Raw genomic sequence first — 7033 nt, forward strand, 5'->3', positions numbered from 1 at the left:
CCTGTCGACGATTAATCGTAATTAGTTGGCGAGGATCGTTCCATGGAATCTGTTTGCTCGGCAGGAGGCAAACGCGATGACTGGAAGGAGCTTCTAATTTAATTTTCCCGGCGACGATTTTTTCTTCCGTCGTTTTCACAAGTTCGCTGTCTTAGGGGCTGTTAATCCGTGTAACGGGGGCGCTGAGTGTGATTGTGTTTGGCGAGATTTATGATCACCTTTTTAGGGGCTCGAGTTTCGGTGGGTCGTGACGAGCTCTGTTTTATTTGATCATTTTAGTGATTTCAGTGACTGGCTACCTTTGCGTGTCATTGAAACTTTGGTGATATGGTGAAAGTGAGATAAATAAAAATGTTGTTCAGATAAATCCATTTTATCGATCCTTTAAGAATTTGCATAAAAATGTGAAAAAAATCGTTTTTCTTATCAATTATTAATAAGAAGAAATATAAAGAAAGCAAGTTATAAGTTATAAAGAAAAAATACGTATTACTTAATTAGTAATTGTTAAAGTACAATATTATACATCTAACCTGAAATGATGATGAATAGTGAACTAAATAGCAAAGAGTACTTCATATGCCGAATTTACATTTAATAAAACTTTCTCCTTTTTTATCATATAGACAACAATACAAAATGACGTTTTATTTATTACAAATAAAAAAGTCTATACGAAGCTTGCAGGGTCATTACTCGTGAATTTTTTGGAAACTAAGTTACATCAACTGGAAAGGCTGAAGATAAAAAATCGACGATCTTAAGGAAGTAAATCATTAATCACGCTAGCAATTTTTTAAAAAGATCTTTTCATACCACCGTTTCACACGCTCAATTTACCATCCTCAATGAAGGTAAAAAATTCTACCTCTCGGAATATTCAGAAAGTATTTATATCGACATCTTAAAACATCATCAAAGCGAAAAATATATTCCATAGATTTATAAAATGATTTTGAACGGCACAGACGTCACTGATAAATAATGAGAAAATTGTTAATTGATTTATTCGTGCAATGGTTAATCACAATGTCTATGCTTCATTTAGAATAGTAACAGATTTTTTTCTAACAACGAATCCAAGGATATAAGAAAAATACGCTTCAAAGCAATATCAGAAGCAATAAATTCTGAATTCTCTAATACTAGTTGGTGATATTGCATTGGAAGGTATCACGCACCGTTAACGAAAGATCTCTCCAATGAAGTCTGTGGATTCGGAAGAGATGAGCGAGTATATACATACATACGTATATAGGCAACAGGGCTCATTTTCGGAATTGCTTAAACGCGCGTATAATTGAATCTCGCTGGCCGAGATTGGACTTGCCGCATGAATTCGCAACACGGCCTGGCCAGCATTTTCGACTTATTAACAGGCGAACCGACGAAAAGGCATCGAAATTATGCGAAGTGCTTTCCTATTATCGACGATAGTCAGTGAGAGGGTCGGCGAGCATCAGCGGCACTCGATCCCAGCTCAGGCTGCTTAATTATTCGTCCCAGAGTTTTCGTTGCCGCGAAATTACTGTAATGACGCCCGTAATGATACAACGTCGTACCTCGAGCCGTTTTTGTATGGTTAACCTCGTTCCAGCCGTTCCAACGACCAGTCGCACGCGAAAAAATCAAAGAGCACTTGGTTAATAAATTCGAATTACGTGTTTATTTTAAGGCCAACCTGTCGACGAAAGGTGTATCTTTTTCAGATTTCCTTTAGGTCTGTTGCAATTGTAATGTGACGTTAAAGATTGAAAGCTTTCGAGCGTTGGATACTTTGGTTTGGTTCATATAAAAATATAAAAAGAATTTTTACAATATCTATTTTCTAGATTTAATTTTTAGATATTATTCTTAAAAATGGCTCTTTATTTAAATTTCATATAATAAATCGCAATTTAAAGAAATTTTAAAGATATAGAAACAAAAAGGAATCTGCCGAATACATGCTATCTACTTGAAGCGCTATATTCTTAAAATCGAAACTTTAATTAATCATAAAAAATCGCGATAAAAAATTTGGAAACGAGCGTTTCACGTGAATTCCAAGAAGCAATCAGTTTAACCAAAAAGAAGTTTGACGTGCCTGATTTAACGCAGGTTTCGGTAGCCTAACATGTCGCACACTGGCTAAATCTTGCGTAACTAATGAGTGCGGTGAAACTTCAGCTAACGACGTCAAGAATACCCCTTATAGCGGTCGACTTGGACCAAGTGTACTATAATCCTTTAGAAGACCCAACTTGATCCTTTCCGGGATTTGCTAGAACACACACTACGATTTTAAAAAGAAACCTTCTTCGACGACGAAATGAACGTTCTAATCAATCATCTCTTCGTTTTGAAAGGTTTACGTAAGTACAGTGTATTCCAGCTGCCGAAAATTCCACGAAAAATCAGAATTTTGACGTAAATAAATGCGCTGCCCCATTTACTCTGGGCACCAACATTGGACAACTTTCATTTCGACCCGTCTGAAATAAAAAAACCAAATCAATGGATATAAAGTTTATTGCGCCGAGCAAATAATAAATAAAAGCCCAAGATTTATTCGTGAATAACGATTTTATTCGGTGAACTCTGTGATGAATAAATTTCAGAACTGAATGGGGCACGGTGTTTTAATAATAAAGAAAATAAGAGTAAAAATTTGTTCTTTATAACGAATTATTTCCTTTAATTAGTCACTTTCATTCGAAGAGCACAGAATTTTAAGAAAATCAAATCCCACGCTTTTAATTGAACAATCTTCATATAGAATATTTTAGTCGAAAAGTTTGTTCTAACTATTGTTCGAGTATACTTCTATTCGAGTAACGTTCAACTTTACTTTGGAGCCATAAATGAGAATTCAGTAACTTGGAACAATAAATGACCCTCGAAATTGTAAAAGATTCATGTACAAGAGAAGCTGAAAGATCGCCTGTCTACGCGCTGTTTAAAATTGAAGTAGATTCCTATTTCTGAATCGTATTCTATTTCAAGTTACAATATATCCACTGAGAGATATATGTTGAATTGATACTGATCCAGATTACCAATACCTCCAGGGATCTGTCGTTTATTTTTAATCAACATTTTTATCAATCTTCCTATTAAATATAACGCCATTATTTGAAAAGGATAAAATGGATTAATTAACGTTCGTTAATCTGCAACTCCCGATCCAAATGAAATCCTGAATTAAAACACGATTTTATAGAAAGATTAAGGATTATTTAATACCCAAAGATATCAGTCTTCTTTTTCGGACTTTCTCTTTGTCGTAGAAATTACGTATACAGTGAGATTTAAAAGTTTTCCACTGTGGTATAGTATTATTATACAGAGTGTTTCTTAATCAGTATCGTACCCCTTAAAAACACCATATATCTTCATCCTTATCGATACTTATCGATAAAATTACTATGAAAAATTATGAACTGCATATTTATCCCATGCATTATTATTTCTCTTTTTCATTTTCATTTTATTTTCGTACAAGATTTACGGTCATTAATTTTACCGTTAAACAACAATTCCGCTAAATGTACAACTTAATCAAAAACATTGAACCACTTTAATAGTGGAATAGACTCACATAGGAGATTCTAACCATATATAAAACTATTTTAAACAAAACCCGCCCATCACTTTCAATCTTGCTGTTCGCGACGCATCATGAACGACACCGGCTAAAACGGGGAAACTTCCAGAGTGGCGATTAATGGCCGATCTCGGTTCACGACACGGAGGCTGACTGGAAAAACCGATCCACGGGGAGTCCTACATATCTCCTATTAATTACCCCGGTAGAAAATCGAGCGTCGCTTTTCCAGTTCGCCGCCGGTAGAGCGTGGCTAGCAGCCGGTAATCACTTTCCCAACGAAGAAAACAGACGATCCGCTGTTAGCCACAGCCTGCACTTCCCCTCTATCGCGGAACTCGGTTTGAGAGGGCTCATTGGTTTCCAGTTAATCGCGCGGGCAACTGGACCGTACTAACGAGGCCTAGCTTCGTGCTTTCTCTTTTTTGAAGTATGTTCATCGTCATAAAATATTTTAATTTAAATACAATAAATTGATTACGAACACCGAACAGTAACATAATAAATGAGAAGAACTAACGTCTCAAGAAACAAGCAATTCGTAATCTCTACGTGACAAGGTAATGATATAGAAGAAACCTGACTTAAATATTTGAAAAATTCTAACGCTAATATCCTATCTTTGTATTACAGCGGCAGTGCATAATGCGAAAACGACGAAAAGAAATATAAAAGAAGTATAAATAATTTATGTATTGGACGACGTGACCATTAATTTTTATAATAACTATATAACATAACGCATATAAGGAATATAAGTTAGACCATAGTGAGGACGAAACTATCTCAGACTAAAGCTAATCTCGATGATCTGAATTCCCCGATGGTAATAGCTACGTCCAAGTAGACCATCGAAACTCGACAAATTTCTCCACCATTCGCTGGTCGAATAGAAGGAGCAAAAAGAGAGAAGAAGAAGAAGAAGAAGAAGAAGAAGAAGAAAAAGGAAGAAAGGCAGTGATCTCGACAGAGGCAGACGGTCATTGAAGACTGTTCATTGTGTTAGATTCAAGACCCCAAAGGAGAGAATAGGGAGCAGGCGAGAGACCCGTAAATGAAAGAGAGACAGAAGAAGAAAGAGAGAAGACGGAGCGGGTTCAGTGCGTACAGGGTTATAAGCCGAAAACAATGGTGACGGGGTTTCTTGCACCCTTCATGCGTCAAGTTGTACATCCTGTAAGGCGCTTACCGCAGCACTCGACGATTGTTACAAGGGGTACGGTTAACTTGATCCTGATTCCAGGCGCCGCGACGCGATATACGAGTCCGCCCCGCGATCGCGCCCCTTATACGGAGTTAAACACCGCGTCTATCTTTGAATTTATCGCGCTGGATAACCCGAGGGATCCAGCCGGATGAGTGGTGTATATTGATTTTCCAGATACACGCGGACGAAGACTGATGAGAACAATGAAATTGCGATGTGCAAATCCGTTTTTATAGATCTGTGAACGTATTTTGGATAATAACGTGAAGTAAGTATATTGTACTTCAGAGAAAATAAATACTCGAAGTAGGTTTAAGGGGGTAAGGAATAAGGAAAGTAAGTGGTTGAAGTAAGTACAGCATAGGATAAGGAAGAAAGACTGAAAATTTTAACAAGTGAAATGTTCGTTGGTGAAAAGTAAATTAAATATAGAAGTATATAGATTTAATGTGATATTTTTTTGATCGTCGAAAAGATGATGTATATTGATTTTAAGGATGGAGGAGATTAGATAGTTGAGAAGTAACGAAATAGCAAAATTACAAGGTGTTTGAATCCTATCTCAAAAAGATTTATACAGTCAGAATCACATTCGATGTTATCGTAACCTTCATATTTGATAATTTATTCTTAAAAAGTTGTTCGTAATTTGTCTGTATTTTCGAACTCTCATCACCAATTAGTGATTTATATCGATCTGTTTCCATTAAAGGAATCTGTAATACAAAAATGTACATGAAATGTATGTGAATGAACATGAAAGAAACAGAGGAAAAGTTCGACAGTTAAAATGCTTGTATAGACAAGAAATAAATTAGACACAGAAACATGTAGGTGTAAGATTAAAACATTATGTTAATCGTTAATTAATACACGAATAAATTAATACACGTTAAAAAATACACGATGTACAGAGGTACGCGAATTCCCTTTTAATAAACTTAGAAGAGCTCTTTTGCGAAATATAATTTGGAGGCGAGCAAACGAGGAAGTGGAGGAACTGAGACGTTAAATTGGGTAGAGAAATATAAGGGTGTCATGAAATATTTTTTCAATCGTTATGTGCCAATAGTTCGTTCTTTTACGTTCTTTTCATAACTCAGCCCTGGCAATATCACTCGAAAGGGGCGCAATCTAATTTATGGCAGGTGAATCGACTCAGGATCTTCAAAGAGTGAAACGTTTGCGAACACTTGAGGACTGTTTCTCAAAGATAGGGAAATCAAAGCGTACCGTCAACAAAGGCAAGTGTCTTCTATCACTCTTTTGAGAAGAATCTCGACCTACTTTACTCTGATACATGATTAAAACATCTCAAACGATTAAAAGGCTGCTTCAATCACTTGCGCAATCATACCTTCTTTAAGATTACAAAGGAACGTGTTCGACGCTTGGAAAAATAAATTTTCGTCCGTATTTAATTTAACATGGAATCTCTGAATATAAGTCGAGACTCTATTCATACATAAAAGAAAGCAGAAGAATCATCTTTCCATACCTATCATACACCACAATTCATTAAAATTTAAATCTGTTAGATGAAGCAAGTAAAAAGAATTGGAATAGAGGACTTATATTTATCTCACATTAAAGTCAAAATATTTTTCTACAAAATTAATATAACCACGTGTCACACAGTGATTAATTATATGTAGCTCAATATGTAAATAATCTTTCTCTCATTCAACATTCCATCAAAAATTGAAGTAGCTCGGTATCTAAATAATCTTCCTCTCGTTCAACATTCCATCAAAAATTAACAATCAAGAAACACGATCAATATCACATCACAAATTGTTCAAAACACTTTAATTCGTAAACGAATCTTCACCTCCAATTCCAATTTCCCGAACGTCAGCCTGATTCACGCGAAACAAGGAAAACACCGTCGCAACGCAAAAACAACCACCATAAACCACACTATCAATCCCTAGACCATAGCCCGATTCCGATCCAGTCTCCTGACCCAATTCAACAACCTCCGCGCGTGCGAAAAGCCTCGAACGCGGCTAGGAAAGCCGCAACTTCGACAAAACGGCAGGCGGTGCTGGTGAGAACAATAAACGTCGGCAGCATACAGCGGCAACCGCCTATCCCGAGGTTCACGGGGTTCAACGAGAGATACTCGTTCTCCAAACTAAATTGCGTCTTTCGCGCTAATTACGCGAGAAGCTGTGTCGCGCCCGTCGACACTGCCGCGCTCTCGCATTCATGTTTATTCAGACGGTTTCGGTTGTCAG

At 36.7% G+C, this 7033-nt stretch overlaps 1 protein-coding gene across 2 annotated transcripts in view; it reads right to left on the reverse strand.

Moving 5' to 3' along the window:
• LOC100748420 (protein slit) overlaps nucleotides 1-7033 on the reverse strand; it is a 592701-nt gene that overhangs the window by 517751 nt on the left and 67917 nt on the right. The gene's annotated exons all lie outside the window — the stretch shown is intronic.

Source organism: Bombus impatiens, unplaced genomic scaffold (assembly GCF_000188095.3).
Source record: "Bombus impatiens unplaced genomic scaffold, BIMP_2.2 scf_0633, whole genome shotgun sequence".
NCBI lineage: Eukaryota > Metazoa > Arthropoda > Insecta > Hymenoptera > Apidae > Bombus > Bombus impatiens.